The following is a 21,694-nucleotide window of genomic DNA, read 5'->3' on the forward strand; positions in this document are numbered from 1 at the left end:
TGGAAATTCCATGAAGAAAATCAGAGTTGAGCAAGGAAAATTAAATCTAGAAGGTATCAGCATTTCAGAAGCTTGAACAAGAGCCTTCTATGGATCCGAGAGAAAAGTGTTAGGCTAAGCCACACCTTGGAAGGTATCAGACAGACATTGAGGTCTAAACCTCTAAAGGGCAGGGAAGGTTTGAAAGAGACCTCCACCAGCATCTCTGGAAAAAGGGGTTCTGAAGTCTGATGGGGTGAACACTTCATGATAACTCTCAAAGTCCAATAGGTAACTTCCCTTTTGCACGCATCATCAGGGGTCCATTGTTTCAGTCCAGTTCTTAGGTAGCAGGTGTTACATTGGGGAAAAGTTGCACGCTTGACAATGGAACTATATCAGTTTCTCACGGCAACATCACATCATATTTACTCAATAGGCCTTTGAGGTGACGCTCTGGTTCCCCATGTTCTTTCATCAAGGTCTTCTTTTCAGATTCTTGTCCCTATCTCTAGTACAGTAATGTATCTATTCTTCAACTAACAATGCATGTGAATACCTGCAAGAAATGTCGAGTTAGCAGAAAAATAAAATCTGGTTTTATACAGCAAAGTTAAATTCAGGCCTACATATGGCAACTTAAAAGTTATCTTCAATAGTGCACATTTTATATGCATGTGCGTATTTAAACACAAATGAATATACATTTCTAATGCATTAAGTTTCACATTACATGTAACATTCAGTAAGCCTTTAAAATAATCGGTTGTGGCTATGGCTCAAAAGTACATTTTAAGTCAAATATATGAAATACTAATGCACACATTACATAAATTTCATGTTGTTTCACGTCAAATCAAATTCTACATGGGTAAGGATGGTTTCTATCTAGTTTGCAGATCAATAAATGTTATTCGGGTGAATTAACACACTCATTATGAAAATCACATTTCATCTCTATCAAGAGTCCATTAGCTACAAAATGAGGATGATTTAATTATCACACTCAGTTATGGTAAACCACATTAACATGAGTACATTCTCTAACCCTACAGTGAATGCACTCTTTAATAATGTCAGGTGCAACACCTACATTAGTTAGTTAAACCATACATAAAACGTGCAAAGTGCTCTTTCATGCCATGCAGTGCTTCTCTGTTAAGTATCTGTTACGTAGTTGTCATGTGTACAGGGTGGGCAACAGCGGCGCTGCACAACATCTAGCCCAGAGATCAGATATAAAATAGTCAATGTGATAGATTGTCTCTTTCTGTCTTGCACCTCTTGTAGCAAACACAGAATAGAATAGAGTAGAAGGGAGTCTGCAACTGCTGTCAAGGACACCTGAACTCTTCCCTATAGGATAACGCTGCCAATAGATCTCTCGGCGTTGCGTAGTGTTCTGGCTTAACACATATGCTCTATAGGGTTTGGGGTTGCATTTACACCCAAAACCTTAAAGTGTCCTTCTAATTTCTTGGGTCATTTTAATTGTAGCTATCTTCCTTCCTTCCCTTTAAATAGCACACTCACCTATAAAACAGCCTTGACTCAACATCAATTTTATTTGGTGTAGTTAATAGATTTACACAGTGTCATTAATATAAAATCCCTACCACCTTCTAAAGTAGGTATTGACTCCTCACTCTCTATAATCTTGCAAAGTCAAGTGCACAAAGGGAGTTAACTTGGTTAGTAAACTGGAGTCATTGGTACCTGGAACCTGGCAACTGATGGCAGGTCCCACCACAGACAATTCCTGTGATCAGTGACTGCCACAAGACCCATTGAATAGTCCTTACGAGCACCAGTCCTCCAAGTCGAACAACATGCTGTGCTGGTTTTGGTAATCACACCCCTGAAGCAGTTGCGGAGAGGAAATGATACATTGTCCCTGTTGAAGTCTGAGTGCAGAAAGCTGGCCGAACAAGTTGGATTGTCGCTCTCCTGTCATTACCCAGCAGACGAGGCACACCCAGCAGTTTCAGAAGACTCCAGAAACAAAGGCTGAATGTTCAGTCCTTTCAAGCAGTTCAAACGTCGAGCTATTCGGCAGCATGAAGGTGCATGAGAGGAGAGACCTGCACCATGTGGGAGTGGTGTCTCATCCCGCCACACGCGACGTTACCACCAGCAATAATTACCACAGGTGCCACCTGACCACATGTCAAAAGGATCTCCTGCAGCCAGCATGGATTTAAGTAGCAAAGGTCGCTTTGCATGCAGGAATGTGTATACCTACACTTGTAATTCAGAAATCCCAGAATCCTGTGTGCTATTGGCTGAAAAACAAGCACCGTCTGAAGGATATCCTTTAGAAATCATTGTCTTCAGGTGGATTCATACAAATCATTCAAGTGAAGCTAGGAAGACTAAATCACCTAGAATGCTTTGAACTTGTGAAATAAATGCCAACGTATGGAAACACGGGCCCTTATTACAAGAGGCCGCTAAATTCCGAAGACCCTGGTAACACTGTTACTTCCTCCTCTGGAATTTTGAGGTCCAAGGATACAGCTGACCTCTCTGACACAGCTGACACTACTCTGAGGGCTCTCAGGGAGCAACCTGTGGCGGCTGCTCCCGGGAAGGAGTAGTAGGGCGGGGCAAGGGGGTAGTCCTCTCTGTCCTCTTCCTGGCTTCTGTTTGAACAGGAAGCAGGGAGCACACAGGTTCCCCTAAGTCAATCACAATGCAGCGTTGTGATTGGTCTGAGCGCCATGGTTCAACGCTTAGATGGGGACTGGGAGCCTGGGCATGTACTCCACGCAGGCTGTAATGCAGACTGGGTGGAGAACATGCAAATTGCGCATGGTTGGTTGGCCGGCCCGAGACGGCAGGCCAAACATTCATGGGCACTTAGGAGGGTGCCCACCACTCCTCCCCCCTGCCCTGAGCAGCCCAGCCACACAAAACTGCCTCAGCACGGAAAAATAAAATTATAATAGCGCGTTATAATCATTTTTGTTTTCTTTTTTTGCAGTGCTACAAGGCAGTGGAGCGACGCTCCTCCGCCCTGGGTTCAACATGCAATCCCTGTTAATTCTGCGCCCGTAGAGTTAAAAAGACTCCCGAAGTCATTAGCCCGGAGTACATATTTTACACCTCTGAATGCCAAACCCTCATTATGAGGTCCCCGGTGCTCTACCATTGGCCCATCACACATATGCCAACATTTGTGAGCATGAAGGAGGAATATCTTGAAAAAAGAACGCAGGTATTTATTTCCCCCCATTGACTTGCTTAGAATGGAAGTCCATTTTAGGTGGGAGAAGGTTCAAATAAAACTAATTTTGGCTTTAAAAATCAGGAGTCTCCCACCCGAATCGGGTCTGTTAGCATGTATGCATCTCTAACTGGTGGGCTGGTAGTTTTGCAGGGGTCCACGTTACAATTCATGTTCCTTGCATCCCCTACAAGGGTTATTAAACCAGGAAGTGCTACCAGCTCCTTTGCTGTATCTTCTGTTCCTTGTCAGTTGAAAGTAGCTATGTGTGGCTGTCACAAGTGGCCTCAAATGTGCTTAAGTTAGCTCCACTGAGGAGCTCAGTACTGACAGATATTCCACACTTGGAGGCGAGCACCTAGAGAGTATTCAGACCACAGAACATGCTATAGAAATGTCCTCACTCAGTCAAAAGATAATGCTTGAATGTAACCTCAAGGTGAAGTAAAGCTGCAGGTACCAGAATACAAACTGATTTGAGTTTCAAAGCTAGGACTGGCTGAACTTCTCACAACGGGCACATGACAACTTTATTGCTGACACAGTAGAGTTTTATACGATCCTTCTGTCCCTTATTTTCTTGTGTGGGATTTTTTTATTGCTATTAGTGAGGCTGTGATAATGAACCAGGACTTTAATGAGGGTTTCCAACTCACTGTATTTTATTATTACCTGATGTAGTGGTGTCATGTATGATGTTTTGGAATGCTTTTGTATGTTTTTGTTGTAACAGTTTTAACTAACTAAACAAGCTTGCATTCATTCTTTCATTCAACCTCTTAACTGTATTCATGTTTTTCACTTACAGGAAGTAGTGTTCACATACATAAAACGTGTGGGTAGATTTTAGATTTACATGAGGGCTGTAGAAATAAAAAAAACGGAGCTCTCTATGCTGCCCTTCCTCATGTGACAAATGCAAAAGGAACAATTGATGGATAGAATGCAGAACAATGTCAAACATTCACCCCAGTACAGAGATCTGAGCCTAAATCCATCTGTGTTTCATCCCCATGCCATTCCAGTTTGAACCCAGCCAAATGCAAATCAGTCTTGACCCTGTGCCTCATGGGAACAGTCCAGCCCGAATTGCCATGCCAGGTCCTCCCTGGACTGGAAACAAGCATCCTAGGACCGGTTAAGGGCTTTTAACCCTCATCAGCCAGGATAGCTTTATTCCAGTGGCATGTAGAGCATGGGACTCACGTCTGAGCATCCCCGTCCCACTTAGGGTGACAAGTGCAAAAAACAACAGTTGATGGACAGAATGCAGAACAATTTCATACATTCACCCCAGATAAGAGAACTGGGCCTAAATCCATCATTTTTTTGTTCACCATGCCATTCCAGTTTGAACTCAGCCATATGCAAATCAGTCTTGACCCTGTGCCCCATGGGAGCAGTCCAGCCCGAACTGCCAAGCCAGGTCCTCCCTGGACTGGAAACAAGCATCCTAGGACCAGTTTCGGGGTTTCACCCCTCATTAGCCAGCCAGAATAGTTTGACTCTAGTGGCATGGAGAGTACAGGACCCACGTCTGGGCATATGCGTCCCACTCAGGCTGACAAATGCAAAAAGAACAATTGATGGACAGAATGCAGAACAATGTCATACATTCAGCCCAGTACAGAGATCTGGGCCTAAATCCATCGTTGTTTTGCTTCCCATGAAATTCCAGTTTGAACCCAGCCATATGCAAATCAGTCTTGACCCTGTGCCTCATGGGAACAGTCCAGCCCGAATTGCCATGCCAGGTCCTCCCTGGACTGGAAATAAGCATCCTAGGACCAGTTTCGGGGTGTCACCCCTCATCAGCCAGACAGGATAGTTTGGCTCTAGTGGCCTGGAAAGCACAGGATCCACTTCTGGGCATGCGCGTCCCACTCAGGCTGACAAATGCAAAAAGAACAACTGATGGAGAGAATGCAGAACAATGTCATACATTCAGCCCAGTACAGAGATCTGGGCCTAAATCCATCGCTTGTTTTGCTTCCCATGAAATTGCAGTTTGAACCCAGCCATATGCAAATCAGTCTTGACCCTGTGCCCAATGGGGACAGTCCAGCCTGAACTGCCAGGCCAGGTCCTCCCTGGCCTGGAAACAAGCATCCTAGGACCGGTTTCGGGGTTTCACATGACTGCGTACCCCGTCCACTAAAATGATGGTCTGTCTGGCCAATTTGGGGCGAGAGGACCTTCAGCTTTCAATTAACAGATCCCCCATTGACTTCGTCGAAGGAAAACTTCCAAGGAGTAAGGACTGTCCCAGCAAGGGCATTAAATTGCCCTTCCTATTTTGGGTTGATGGTTTGATGTCCTCCCCCTCGCCCATCTGCATGGGGGTGAGCGTCAGGAATTTTAATGGTAATCATGCCATGGTATCAAAAAGTCTCTTGGTATGTCGTCATTAGTCTTTTGTTTTTCATTAACAAACTTCCACTTTGGGTGTTTGTGTTAGAAAAACAAAAAGTTTGGTGGACAACCATCAAAACTGACAGCGACTGACGGGCGTTCCTGTTAAAGTACATAGATCACCTGTGGCCAGCAATGACCTCCAATTTAGGGTATGGTATCCCATCAGATTGGTGGACATCATGTCCTCTGCCACCCTGATGGACAGAGTACTATCTGCCAAAGTCTAGATTACCCCTTTGGTGTCTTTCCAGCGAAATACCCATGTTGGCTCTATCAGCAAACTACACCGCTTATTGAGCCTAGTTAGAAAGTCTACTGAATCTAAGAGACTCATTGGCTTCTTTTGAGAACCCTCAGTTAGTGGATCCACCACTTGTAAAAGCTTCTCCTGGTAGTCAGTCTTTTGATCACTGCAACAAAATACCTTTTACTTGTTTTATTGAAGCTTTTTGTAAGGTAACAGACACATGACCATGGAGAATCCAGGACTCGATTCCTGAACCTTCAGACTAAGAGTCTTGCATCTTAAGCTTTAGGCCACAGTGACCCTCCACTTTAGGCGAGAAAGGTAATCATTCTCAGATCTAATAGAGGGGCAGCTGTGGAACAGGGGTGAGGAACAAGAGATGGATCGACTAAACATAGGTTTAACATTGGCATCTAGATGGACTGGTATCAGTTCTGGGATAATCAGTTTTTTAGGGACGGGGCAATGGGCAATCTCTTGTCTTTTTAACGGGCTAGAACCGAAGCATACTGTATTAATAATAATTCTATTATCATTGTCTGAGTCAATGGTGTTATACATATCATAACTATGCTCTTGCGCATTCATCAGAACATTAGGTTATTTATTCATCTTGTATTCTATCTCCAGACTGAGGGTCAAAGTATTGACCGATGATCAACATCTTTGGGTGGTTCAGGATTGCTAATCACAATACCGACAGTCGGAAATCCACTGGATAGAAGGCTCATGGACCTCATGAGACTGGATATGTTTAGATTTACAGAACGCTTAACTCTTTTGGTTGAAGTCTGAATTTCTCACCAAAGGAGTGCGCACCTGCACAATCCGATGTTGGCAGTCAACAAGTACCAGCAGGTGAGTTTCATGTGTTCCATAACTGTACATGCCCAGGAACCAACATCATAATTAAGCCATGAACTTTAAAACAGAAATATCAAAGAATTAAAAAAGATTATGTTTTGATCAATTCTTCCTCTTCAAATCAGAATCATATGAAGTCTCAAGTTTATCCAAAACCAATTGCAACACTATTCACACACATATATATATATATTGAAATCCAATGTTTAGAAATCAAAAGGCCACACTCATGTTAGCCGTTATATTCACAATCCACAGATTAGGTTCTCTGAGACTGAAAGGCCTCCTTTTATTACAAGACGGGATGCTCATGTTATGATTTCTTAAATTGCTACTTTTATATTAGCAGTAACAAATTACCAAAAATACTCTTCCCAGAAGGCCCTAGGTCACAAACTACAGGTGGACATTCAGTCTCCGCCTTCTTGAAGATGTGGGAACCCCTCCAATCAGAGCTAGGTCTATGCCCCCTCCCAAAAGAGGGTGGCATAATAGAGGGTGTAGCCACCCCAGGTAACGTGCTCATTGGCCCTACCTGCTACTCCCCTACAACGCCTCCGAAATGTAATATTTATTTAGGGGGCTCCCCCAGCCCTTACCCTCAGATCTGTGATGACCTAAGAAGCAATAAGATGACCGTGCAGAGAAAACTGAAGATGAGGACTGCCTTGACCCCAGCCCTACCGGCCTATCTCCAGTTTCTGCGAACCTGCGACCCATCTTGCAGCCAGAGACCTCTGAAACCCTGGGAGGACTGCTGCTTGAGACAAAAACTCCAATCTCCCATGTACAGTGGACCTGTACAAGAAGAAACACACTCCAAGAACTGCCAAAGGGAGGACCGACACTGGTTGATGCAACTCCCTGCTACAAAAGAACTCCAAAGACTGCAGTGGTAGAGGACTGGTAGTTGTGTCGACGCGACTCTACCCTGCCAGAAGAAAACACCTCAACCGGACGACCTCCATGACCTCGAGGGATCCTCTCGGCCCCACAACCCGAGTTGCCCACAGCTCCATGTCGAGAGCCTGTACCCTCCTGCTAGTGACCCTGTTGGTCACCTCCAGCACCACCTACCCGATCACGATCTCCCCTGGATGATCCGATGACAGCTGATCCGATGACAGCGGACTACCATCAGATCTACAGTCCCGACTGCCTGTGACCGCGACAGTAACTGTGTTATCACCGGCCTTTCCCGCACATTGCCCCTGCCGACCGCAGGGGTAAAAATCATTGCCGGTATCGACTGCCTCAGCAAAGATCCTGAAATATGCACCCTATGGGTGCCCAGTCCCCCACGGACAACCTGGTCTGACCACCCTAAGACTGGGACTGTAAGTTGTATACTCGCTTGATACATCCCTCCATTGATTTCCTCCACAGGTTAATCTTGAACTGTTCGAATATGGCACTGCCAACTTTGGAACATGAAAAGTATCTTTAATTGAAACATACTTACCTTAGCAAGAAGGTTTTGGTCTTAAAATAAAATACAAACAAAGTAAAATTTTCCTAAAGTTGGTCTGAATCTCCTTCTTGAGTTGTGTATCCATTATTGATAACGCTTGTTCAATAAATCCAACTCCAACTTAGCTGTAACCAGACGGTTGCAGCTTGTCCAGAACTCCGCAGCCAGGCTGTTGTGTAAGATCCCTAGGACAGCAAGGATCTCGAGCCACCTTAGAGACCTACACTGGTTGAAAGTTGAAAACCGGGTCCGGTTTAAGGCCTTGACCTACATGTTCAAGATTAGAGCGGGAACCGCACCACGGTATTTGCAGAAACTGGTTAAGCCTCATGTACCTGTACGCAATCTTCGCTCTTTAAATGGAGCAACTTTCACAGTACCCAGATTCAAACTGGCCCGAATGGGAGGTAAATCTTTTTCCCGCCTGGGACCAGTTCTTTGGAATTCCCTTCCTTTAGCCCTGCGGAAAGAGGAGAACTATGCCAGTTTTAAGAAACAAGTTAAAACCTGGCTGTTTAATAAATAACTGTTTAAATAAATAGCGGTTAATGTGTTGTCAACAGTTGCTTTCTGTGCTTTGTCCTTTTTAGCCATGGCGCCGGGAAACCCTTTGTGGGTATCTGTGCGCATTATAAATGCAAAAAATAAATAAATAAATAAATAAATAAATAAATGTCTTACACTCCTCTGTGTTAGGCCTAAAGCTGCACGCCCACAATACTTTGAGTTTTGCATTGAGCCCTGTATACTTTTGGGGAACCCCTGGAATCTGTGCACGGTATTACCACCTAGTGGCTATTTCACATACAGAGCTAGATTCCTACACCCTCACTAAGGACCTGAATGTTGAGGCAGTAGTGCTTGGTGAACGTATACATGGATGCCCATGGTGCAACCTGGCAGAAGTTTAGGACAGAAACCTCCCCTTGACACGCCGCTGAAGTAGCCCTGAATCTGGTGGCATGAGCCCACGGCCAGGTCATAGCAAGTCTTTATTCCCAGACCTTCCACCTGGATAAGGCTGGAAAGGTAATGGATTGAGCCACATGTAAGAGTGATGCAACCTTTGGTAGAAAGCAAGCATGAGTCCTCAGCATCAATTTCTTAGGAACGAAATTGGTGTATGAAGTTTGCATGGACAGTGCGCCCAGCACACAGATATGGTGTGTAGAGATAAATGCAATAAGGAAAACTGCATTGATGAAGAGGAGCCATAGAGTGAAGCTGTGCATGGGCACAAACTGGGTGTGCTTCAGAAATGTGAGGACCAAGTTAAGGTCCCATTGAGCCACAATGAAAGGTAACAGTGGAAATATGTGCATCAGTCCTTTTAGTACTCTCGTCAAAATGGGTGACTTGAAGAAAAAAAGGTTGATAATGTAAATGCAAAAAAGCTGAAAGACAGATAAATAACCTTTAATGTACCCACCACAAAGCTTTGCTGAGCCAACAATAAATCAAACAGCAAAATATCAGCTAGCATGACCTGCAGGGGATCAAAGCTGATGTTTACAAAAGTGGGTTATTAGTTGAGAAAGATGTGAGTCCTTCACAAGTAATAAATCTGAAACTTTCTGTCTAACGGGAACCAAATACCCACACACTAGTTCTTTGGGAGTGTCCTCTAAATTTCCTATTTTGTAGCTGGAACTGAGCGGGTCAGTCAAAGTGAACCTACCGAGTGGGCTGTGGCACAACAGTTTTCGAAATGCTGTAAAGCCAAGTCCGCTTTCTCGTTCAAAATTCTAGAACCATCAAAGGGCATGGCCATTAGTGATGCTTGTAGGTCACTGGAGAAATCTGTGATCTATATCCAGGCATGGAATGCCATCACACCAGTGATGCAATGGCGTGGCCCGAACAGACCATTTTGTCAAGACTTGCCCTTTTTGCATTTATGACAGTGCTTGGATTTCAACTTCCCCCATGCCTTGGAGCAATATTGGGTCTAGAGGCTGGAGTAGCCCAGCAACTTGAAGTAGGAGCAGCCCATTACCTGGGACCGGTTCCCTGCTTCCAGCACAACTGTTCCTTTTGATCCGCGATACAGAGTTTCGCTTCCCAATTTCCTAAGAGTGCATAAGGAAGCATTTGTCGCACAACTTAGAGTCATGATCAGAACTTTAGTACCAGAGGCAAACATTTTACGGATATGAAGCTGACATCTGCTATCTGCTTGTGGTGTTGGCGGGGATAAGATATTTCCTTTGTTGAATGCTGGAATTTGGAGTTGGCACTACTGACAACTTTGAGAACAGAGCACCGTATCCACGTTGCAGGGAGAGGCGGCAATTTGATTGACATATCTGGCTCTCATGCACAAGTTCAAAATCTTTGCATCCAGGTCACACAACCTCAACCTCAACACTACAACCATGCATGCCTGCCTTGCACAGGATCAAATGACAAGAAAACCTTGCTGTGAGATCATGCAAGCTGAAGATGCTGCATGAATCCAGAGAGTAGTGCCAGTAGTAGTGTATTAAATGGGATCTGGCACATTCTGATCAGGGTTTGTTGCGCATCTGAAGAAAATCTGTGAAAAGCAAACCAGTGCAAATCATATACCGGACACTTAGAGAGGGTATCTTGCAAAACTAAGCAAAATACTAAAAAAGTTAAAAAGTTATCACAATGTGTTAATTTTTTTTTTTTTTAAAGAAGAAGTATTTGAATGAGGCGCCCAGCTATTTCTGATAACACCATGATTTGCCTTCATTCATAAGAGCTTTAATCGATTTGTATAATTTGAAATCGCAGGGCTCCCAGTTTGTTCCATTTCAAACGTGAGTAGATAAACCAGCCCTAGTTTTATTTTTTGTGATCTCTGTAACTTGTAGTTTTGCTTTTTCTTCATGAAATGCACGTCAACATGACATAGAATGCAAAGAAAAAACACAGGACCAGATACCTACAGACACCCACAAGGGACCACATGAGGCCTATGCAATAACTAAAAATACAGGTTTATTTATTATTTATTTATTAGAAAGTTTTGTATAGCGCGAACAAGACCCGTGGGTATCAGAGCGCTTAACATATAGGCGTATGCGACAGACAATATATATCACTCAGTTATAGGGGCATCGGTACGAATTACATATGAGGCGTGGACGAAAGACATATATATCAAACAGTTCTACAGACAACAAAGATGAGGTAGATGATAAGAGGTAGGTAATAAATATAGACAGTGTTGGATATACTTCAATCACGAGAAGATGTGTAAGCAACTATGAGGTAGATGATAGGAGGTAGATGATAAATAAGGTCGTAAGTGGATATATATCTATCATAAGTAGAGTGTGTAAACAGGTATGATATTTAGTTCATTGTCAGTTCGAGACTGATCAGTTCTCGGTAGTGTATTTTTTCATCAGATAGCTCTTTAGCTCTCGCTTGAATGCTTCTACATTTTGGATCTTCCTGATGATAGGAGGAATTGAGTTCCATATTCTGGGGGCAGCTCCTGAGAACGCTCTGTCATAGGTTTTTTTCTTGTGGAAAAAGGCTGGCCGTAGTAGAAATTCTTCAGTACTCCTCGCTGGCCGATTCCCTCCCGAAAGCTGGAGTTTCTTCGCTAGGTATCCTGGGGTGTTGTGGTGTAGCGCTTTATGAGTGGTACAAGCAATCTTCATTTGGATTCTGGCTTCATAGGGTAGCCAGCTTAAAGCTTTCAGGTGTGGCGATATGTGGTCGTATTTCCTGGATCCGGTGATAATTCTTGCCGCAGCGTTTAGGCATGCTTTCAGTGGTGCTGTGGACAATTTTGGTAAGCCCGCTAAGGTGGTGCAGCCATATTCAATCCTAGAGATAACTAAGGATTGGATAGCCAATTTGAGATCCGCCTCTGAGATGAAAGGTTTCAGTTTTTTTAAGTAGTTCAGGTGGAATCGAGCATTCTTGGCCATTGCGTTGATGTGGGCTTTCATGTCTAAATTCTCATCCAGAGTGATTCCTAGAGATTTCACTGACTTGATTAATGTTGGGGTGCAGTTTAGCGCAGTCATCACTTTCGTCCATTCCTTTATTTCCGTACGGCTCCTTGCTGGTGAGATTAGTAGGAACTCCGTTTTGTTAGCGTTAAGCTTCAGTTGGTTGGTAGTTAACCATTGCATAGCCATTTTTAAAGCCTTGTTTCCTCGTTCCAAGTCTTGTAGGGACGAGATCTTTAGATATATTTGCGTGTCATCTGCATACATGTGATACGATATCCCTGCTTTTTGGAAAATTTCTGTAAGCGGCTCAACATAAAGGTTGAACAGATCTGGGGATAACATAGACCCTTGAGGGACTCCGATTGAAATAGGACAGGGAGGTGAAATTGACTGGTTGACCAGGAATCGTTGTGATCTGTTCTGTAGAAAAGAGATGAACCATTTCAGCACAATTCCTGATAGACCCATCCTATCCCGTAGCCTGGACAATAATGCTTCGTGATTTACGGTGTCGAAGGCCGACGACAGATCGAGGAGAATCAGTAGGCACGCTTTGTTTTGGTCGAGTGCCTGTAGCGCATCGCCAACAATATGGAGGATCGCAGTTTCAGTACTATGACCTGTTCTGAATCCTGATTGGCATTCATCAAGCAATGAGAACTTGATGATGTGTCGGCTTAGTTGGTTCTGTACGCATTTTTCAATTAGTTTGGCCAATAGTGGGATGTTGGTCACTGGGCGATAGTTGTTTGGGTCTGATCTATCTGCTGTAGGTTTTTTGATTAAGGGGGCAACTTGACCTGTTTTTAGGCAGTCAGGGAGGATCCCTTGTGAAAGTGAGGCATTTATAATTTCGGTCCATATCGGAATCAGAACGTGATTGATTTCTTTTACACATTTTGCGGGAAGGGGATCTTGATAGTGATTGTTTGGTTTAATTTTGGAGAGCGTTTTGGCGATACTGTGCTGGTCATACAATTCGAACGTGTCCCAGCTTGCCTCATTTTTTGTTATTGTACTATGGTTTATATTCACAAATGTAAATTGAAACTAGCAAATGGATTTACTAAAACATAAGCTTCCACCAAAAGTATGACATTTTATGTATCAGCAAATCTCCTTATTTTATTTATAAAGTTTTATATAGAGCGACCTTGATCGCGAAGGATATCAGAGCGCTTTACAATTTGAGGCAAAGGTAACACATCAGAACATTAGTCTAACATTTGGAATCTAATGGGCATTGAATCAACTAGAACCAACATCATTTTAAGTCCCACTGCAGACAGATTCATCCGTCTGTCATGGCGAAGGGACTGCGGGCTTTACTGGAAGGGATTCCTTCACGGTTGACGGACATCCACAACCTTACAAATGTGAGAGCATTTGCAAACATTTGCAAGAGACACCCGTACCCTGGATAGGGTCAAAGATTTACTTGCATCAACAGCAGGGCAGAACAAACTCTAGGTTAGGAACTGGGAGGCAACGTGATCCATATTTTTGATAATCGGAGGAGTGTGGTCTCCCGACGGCAAAAAATAAATGTTTTAAAGCGTGAATCCAATTCATCATTGCATTTTCACATATACAAACACGAAAGTTAGAGTTTGGCAGATGGCTATCCCGTCTGCCTTATTGCAAGTGCTATAGGATATAATGTACTTGTAATAAGGTGAACGAGTTAGAGGATGGTACCAATGTTCAAAGGGTGGGCGAAATTGCAAAAATGTTTCTTCGAATAACACTCATATTTATCACAAAAACTATAAATATATCGCTAATAGAATTTACTGCCCCCCTGTGAGAAAAACGCGTCTCTGGGCATACGTTGCTTACTGAAATCATGCAAGATAGGATAGGGGTCTAATCGAAGCAGAAAATTTCTTGCGGCGACAGCACACATCAGTTTCACAGTTCCTGCAAGAGATTTTCTGCTCAAACCAGTCTTCCGTGGGAGGAAGTTACAGGGAAAAGGTTAAGCCGGAGTAGAATTTTATGAAATACGTGAAATCCAACAGTTGCGAATTACATGAGATTTAACTCTAGTAATAAAAAAAAATCTTCTGGACTTTATGTTTGTTAAATCTACCACTCAAGCGTTGGTACATTTACTCAAGCTAGCTGAAAATAATATGCTGTAGTAGGCCAATTTACATGCTTTTGAAATTGTAAAAACGTCTTATTCACAGGCTAGGAACACAATTAACAGCCGTCTTTACAAACAAAATAACGTCAGGTTTGTTATGGATACTACTAACTGCCGATTTCTCACTCTGTAAATATCCCCAGGCACCAGACCGGGTCTGGACGATTTTTAAGACATAGCCATCATGCTGGGAAGTGGCACCGCACAACTCTGTGTCAACCTCATTCACTCCCAGAAGTGATGGTCTGAGCCACATATAAGCACCACCCCTACAAGCTGACATCAATTCCTTTCTTTCCATGCCTTCGCATGCAGATCAGGAGCTAGCTGTCATCTTTTTATCTTCAGTTGACAAGTTTTTACCTCAAAATTCTTCTTTTCCAGTGTTCAAGGTCACAGGTACTCTCCTAAATCTACTGGGTTTAAACTCTGGCCAGTGGGTTGGACACTTCCCCTGATACTGGGTTGGGTTCTCCATCTGGCCATTCAACTGAAGAGACAGCCTCATTTCTTGTAGCCATTAGATGCACAGCTGATGTCCTTGACTTACATTTACCTACTATTGAAGTACAAACCGATGCTTTGATGTATGTTCTACAACCATGGCAACCTTCATCTCAGCCCTTGTTACCGTTCAACAAAGCCCTGACTGGCACTCCTATGGGTACCTGGGCCAAGTCTTGCTCCTGCCCACTGTAAATAGGCAAGCTGCTCCAAGCCGCCGGCCTGCTCCAGAGGATCCTGCTCTCCTGACACGCTATTCTACACCTGAGAGCCTGGTAGTCAGGTGTCTACAAGCAGAGTTAACCCCAACTCATAGACAGAGTCAAAAAGAATTGAGGCGTTCAGGAAATTAATGTTGTCTTTAGCCTGCTTAGCCTTCAGTCAGTCAACACCAGCTGTTTGCTGGGTAGGTATTCCCACACATTACGGGACATGGTCGCCAAGATCTTGCCAGCAGTCATGGATGAATTCTATGTCAATCTGGTGCAAATGATTCCAGACAATCAGGAAGCAGCAAAATACATCATGGATCAGAACTGAGTACTACTGATTGCTCAGACAGAGCAGTCCGGACTAGAGTGTCGCTTCGGCAAAATACATGCTTATGTTCCTCTGGCTTCCCTGGTGGCGTCCAGGTGTCTGTTATGGACATGCCTTTTGATGGGTCTCACCTATTTGGTGAGAAGTTTGATTCCACATTAAGAAAGCAGAGCCATGGTGTGCTCCTTGTGCCTCTATACGGCTGCTAGCCAGAATCCCCAACAGTTTTGCATTTTTTGAGGCATCACCCGTGGTTTGGCATGTGGGCACTGCCATGGCTCACCACCCCAATAACAGGTACTCCAGTCTTTCAGGGGGGTTGGGAATCCAGTAGACAACGTAGAAACTCCTAGCCCACCGCCCCTGTGGTGGAAAGCTGAGTCTACATCAACATGTTGAAGTTACAGGCCATTTGCTTGGTATTGAATGCCTTCCTACCTCCATCAACAGGGAGGCTAGTTCAGGTTCTCACAGACAACACTGCCACCATGTGATTTTGCAAGAAACAGGGCAGGGTGGGTTCCTGGCTCTGTGGCAAGAGGCCCTGTACCTCAGGAACAGGCTGCGTCGTAATGGCATATCCCTGGCCGTGAACCACCTTGCGGTATCTTTAAACACCAGAGAGGACAAACTCAGTTACTGATACCTAGCAGATCGCGAATGGCAGTTACAATAGTCTGAACCCTGACTCCATCTTTTTGCCACTGCTAAGAACATGCAATGTCTGCACTTTTGTTTGCTGGGTTTCCCAAGAAGGCTCTCTCTCGGAGATGCAGTCAATTCAGAGTGGAGGTCGGAACCCCTGAAAGCCTTTCCACTTAAGCTTCTCCTGCCTCAAGTTCTGATGAAAGCCATGAATTAAGGGGCCCAAGTTACCTTAGTGGCTACCATGTGGGGTACCTGGAACTTTTAAACATGAGCATCAGTTCTCTGAGCAGGTTGCAGCTGCAGGAGGTTCTTCTGCCATAGCAGTAGGGCTGGGTCTGGCACCCAGGCCTGGGCAATGTCCACGTTCATGAATGGAGGTTTAGTGTTGCAGTTTAATGCATTTGATCTCTCTCCCAAAGTAGTGGATGCCACCCTTGCTGCCTGGTGTCCTTCTACAAAGTCTGTTTATTCCAGGCACTGGAACAAGTTTGTGTCCTGGTGTGGCAACCATATCATGCTCCAATTGCATGCCAAACTGTTGGATGTCGTGTTGCTTGGTTTGTCTTTGGTACAGCCAAGACTTGCAGAAAGCACTGTTTAAGGTTATTTGTTGGCACTTGCAGCCTATTTGCATTTACAGGACCAGCGCTCCTTTTTCAAATCACCTGTGGTGAGGAGATTTCTTAAAAGCTCAACCTATAAGATTCCCTCAAAACCTTTTGCGATGCCACAGTGGGCTCTTATTTTGGTCCTCACTTTTCCTCATGTGCACCCCCATTGAGCTGATGCACAGCTGCCTATTATGTCTCTTAAATGAAGACTGTTTTTATTATTGCATAACTTCAGCTCATCGCTTGAGTGATCTCTAGGCTCCAGGTTCTGTCTGTCCAGTCATACTACATCACCTTTTTCCCAGACAAACTAGTGGTGAGGATGAGAGCGGCCTTTTTTGCGTAAGGTCGTGACCCCTTTTCATGTCGGACACTCCATCATTCTTCCAACCTCCTTTGCACCACCTCACCCCTCAAAAGAGGAGAGACTTCATGGTTTGGACCCCAAAAGAGCGATGAGTTTTCAATTGGATCGCACCAAAGGTCATGGGTAGACGACTAGCTCATTCTGGGGTTCTCTGTCGTAAAGAATGGCAAGGTAGTGCCGAAAAGGGCCTTATCAAGAAGGATAATTGTAGTGAAGAGAGACGCAGAGTTCTTAGCTGGTGTTATTTTATTGTCATGTAAAACACAACAGACTGCCGTCAGCTTGTCAACCTGGTAGCCCGGGTCACTGTGTCAACATTCCACAGTGAGCGCCTGGCTGTCACATGGAAGGTACCAACATGGTACAATAAGGAGGGGGGAAAACCGGGAATGGGAAAGGGTGAAGCATATCTCAAGTTACAACACATCATCCCCCTTAAGGGAAGTTACAAAGGTGCTCTAGAAATCTATCTTGAGGTGATGGGAAGACTATGCCTGTAATGTATGTGTCTATCTCATTATGTACTGTTTGTGCCACTGAGGAGAGGTTCTAGGTCTATCACTCCTTCTGTCTTGTCTGATGTTTTCTCTGACTTCATTACCTCCTGCTCTTCTCACTACTGTCCTATGTTCTCTCCCTTCTGCTGGAACCACTCGATCATGGCTCCAAAGTCTCCCATCTTCCATGACCACAGAATTTCTATTTGGCCGGCGGATGGTCTTGGAGGCATAGAACTTGTCGCCCCCTCTCCATAGTCTCTCGGGTTTCTTCACATAGACTCCTTGACCTTCCTGAAATTCTCTTTCCTTCACTCCCCACTTCTTGTCATACCATTCCTTGTATTTTTGTTGGCTGTCTTCAATCTTCCTCTTGACCTCTCCGTGCTCGATCCCCGTTGTCTGTTTTCTCCCCATCCAACCTGGTGTGAGTTTGGTGCCCGCTTTTCTTCCCCTCAGTAACTCAAAGGGCGTGCATCCAGTGGTAGACTTTGGCGTGGTGTGGTATGCCCACAGCATGTCCCTTATGGCTTCCTCTATGTTCTCCCCTGCCCGGTTGGCCAACTGTATGCACTCCTTCAACATTCGGTTGACTCTCTCCACCTTTCCCTTAGCTTTAGGACAATACAGTGGCGTGCGAATATGGGTCACTGAGCAGTCTTTGAGGAACTCCTTCATCTCTTCCGACACCAGTTGGACGCCATTGTCGGTCACCAGAGTTGAGGGTATGCCTTCTAGGGTGAACACCTCTTTCAGGAAATCTACTATCACCTTAGTGCTCACGCTGTGGACGGTCTTGCAGGTTATCCAGCTTGAGAAGTAGTCTACTAAGACCAATAAGTAACAGTCTTGGGGTCCTCTACCATGGATAGGACCTGCAATATCAAATCCTAACTTGCTCCACGGCACTTCCGGAACTTCAACTGGTGACAGCGGTGCTCTTCTCGTGATCTTGGTTTTATCACTCAGAGCGCACGCGTAACAATCACGTACCTTGTCCTCCATTTCTCTGTCCATTGCAGGAAACCAGTAGTCTGCACGAAGTCTGGCCTTGCACAAGCTTCTTCCTAGATGTCCTTCGTGGGCCAGTTCCACTACCTGGTTTCTTAAGGCTTCTGGAGGGACTAATTTTCCTGACTTCAGTATGAGATCCCCTTCCACCGATAGCTCCTCTCTCACATTCCAATATGGCTGGATCTCTGACTCCATATCCTTGCATTTCTTGGGCCATCCAGCCAAAATATATCTCCTCACCTTCTTCAATACTTCATCTCGTTCCATCTGTGTTTCCCATGACACCTTTTCCACTGCTGCTAAACGCACCTCCAGGATTGAGCTACCCTTCTCCTCTTCTTCTTCTTCTCCTTCTGTGGGTGCTCTCGACAAAAAGTCTGCAACTCTGTTTTGTTGCCCCGGTATGTAGGATACGGTGAAGTTATAGGCTTGTAGGCCCACTGCCCATTTTGCTATCCTTGGCGTCATGCTTTCCATGTTCTTTTTGGTGAAAAGGGAAACCAACGGTTTGTGGTCAGTCTGTATTTCAAACGGAATTCCCCAAATGAAAAATTTGTAGTGACACACGGCCCAATACACAGCTAGAGCCTCCTTCTCTATGGTCGAGTAATTCTTCTCAGACAATGTGAGGGTTCTTGATGCGAAAGCTATCACATTTATCTTGCTGCCTTCTTTCTGCGCCAGAGTTGCCCCTATGCCTCTGTTGCTTGCATCCGTGGAGATGATGGTTACCCCGTTAGGATCAAACTTCCCTATATATGGAGCTTCGATGATAGCCTTCTTTATGCTCTTCATGGACATTTCTTGTTCTTTACCCCAATCAAGCACACTGTCCTTCTTTAACAGGTCTCTTAGCGGCTGCGAAACCATCGCAAAATCCTTAATAAATTTGGCCATATATTCTGCCAGGCCTAGGAAAGACAGTATGTCCTCCTTACTCTTGGGAGCTGGAGCATTCTCCACTGCCTTCACTAAGTCATGTTTTGGCTTGATGCCGTCTTCGGATAGGGTGTGTCCCAGGTAGTCCACCGAGCTTACTCCCAGTTTGCATTTGGAGGGTTTCGTGGTGAAGCCTACCTCTTTCAACTTTTTCAGGACCCTTCTAGCCATTTCATTGTGTTCATCTTCACCACTTCCATAGATAAGTATATCGTCTTGGAAACAGATGGTGTTCCTACAGTCTTTTAATGCATGTTGCATGACCCTTTGGAAGGCAGCAGCGGCTGATGCCAATCCGAATGGCATTCTCTGAAACTTGAAATTTCCAAATGGGGTCGTGAATGCTGTCAGTAGTTGGGAATCCGGATGGAGTTTGATTTGATAATAGGCCGACGATAGATCCAGCACACTGAAATACTTGGCCCCCTTTATGGTGCTTAGCATCTCCCCTATCCTGGGAAGAGGAAACCTGTCCACAAGGATGTTCGCATTCAGGTCTCTTAGGTCCACACAGAGTCTTATGCTGTTCCCTTTATCTTTGGCCGTGATGACAATCGGTGCTAGCCATGCTGAACTCTCAATTTCTGTGATGACCCCCTCACTGACTAGTCTCTGTAGTTCCTGCTGGAGGGGCTACCTCATGCGCAATGGTATGGACCTGGTCTTGTGCACTACTGGCACGGCTCCCTCCTTTAACACTATCTTGTGCATGTAATTCTTAAATACACCCAATCTATCACTGAACACTTCTCTAAACTCTTTGATGAGGTCCTCTGATATTCCTTCTGGTTCAATTAACAACACCTGCTCTCTATTGTTTGGATCAAGGGTGATCCCCAACTGCTTCTGATGTTTCCAGCTCAATAGGGTCGAACCTCTCGTGGACACATACACCTTCCCTACTGTGTGCCTATCCTTAAAAGAGATTCTCATGGTCACCATGCCCTCCAGGGGAATTTTCCCTTCATTGTATCCCTTGGGACTGATATCTGGTGGCAACAATTTTACAGGGTGGTTAGCGAATTTGTCATCAAACACTTTCTTGTCCACCAACGTATATGGGGAGCATGAATCTGCGAACATACTAAACTTGACCCCATCAAGTAAAACATCACATTTAGGGTAAATATCATCATTGTTGTCTTCCTCATCCCCCACTTGAAAAACGTAAGACTTTTCCCTTTCCTCTTCCTGGTGTGTCTCCTCAATAACATGTACTGCCTTTCCCGGGGTTTTACACACCTTAGAAAAATGCCCCCACCTGTTGCACTTTCTGCACTGTACATTCCTTGCCGGACATTTCCAGTTATTGGCTAAATGGTTGGGACTACCACATTTATAACACACAGAAGGACTGGGCTTGCTGCGATTGACCTCTTTACTCTTGTCACCTACTTTGCAAACTGTTTCACTCTCTGTACTGGATTTACCTTCAGCCCTCTCTCTGTTAGTCCCCTCTGGTGCCTTCATTTCCCTCATGCAACGTGCTGTGTGTTCTAGTCCCTTAGCAATGTTTATTGCCTCCTCCAGATTTGGGTTCTTAGTAAGTAATTCCTCTTGTATCTTTGTGTCATTGGTGCACCTCACTAGTTGGTCTCTTATTAAAGAGTCTGTGAGCTGACCAAACTCGCATGTGGCTGACAACCCTCTTAACACTGCTATATAATTGCTCACTTTCTCCTCCCTCTTCTGCACTCTCTTGAAGAACTTATGCCTTTCCATCACTACGTTTATTTTCTCCTTAAAGTGAGCCGCTAATTCCCTCAGCGTGCTTTCATAAACATTGACACCTTCCTCCACCACCTCATCCTCATCCTCAATCAATCTTCCTGTAATATCTTCGTATATTTTCCTCCCATGTGTGCCTAAATTGTGTAGCAATATATGTTGTTTGCGTATGTTAGTGTAGTTGCTACCTCCAATTGCTATAAGGTAAGATTTGAATATACCTTCCCACCTTCTCCAGGGAATAACTGGTTCACCTAACTCATTGAGGAAGGGTGGAGGTTGGCTCATTCCTGCTCCTGCCATTGCCATAAAACTTCAAAATCTTATTGGTCTATGTATTGCTCAATAGAACTACAACCATAAATTCCCAGAAGCAGTGCTACTCTCTTCCCTTAGCTACAATGGATCTAAACTGAGGAATCACACATGCAAACATAGAAAAGCTTCACTTTTTTTTCAAATGTTAAACATAAATCATGAAAATACAGGAGAATCACATTGACCCCATGTTCGTGCAGTCCACTTTCTGCCTCTACAGGTTTACTTTTGCTTTATCC

This window comes from Lissotriton vulgaris, chromosome 12 (assembly GCF_964263255.1).
Source record: "Lissotriton vulgaris chromosome 12, aLisVul1.2, whole genome shotgun sequence".
Lineage (NCBI taxonomy): Eukaryota > Metazoa > Chordata > Amphibia > Caudata > Salamandridae > Lissotriton > Lissotriton vulgaris.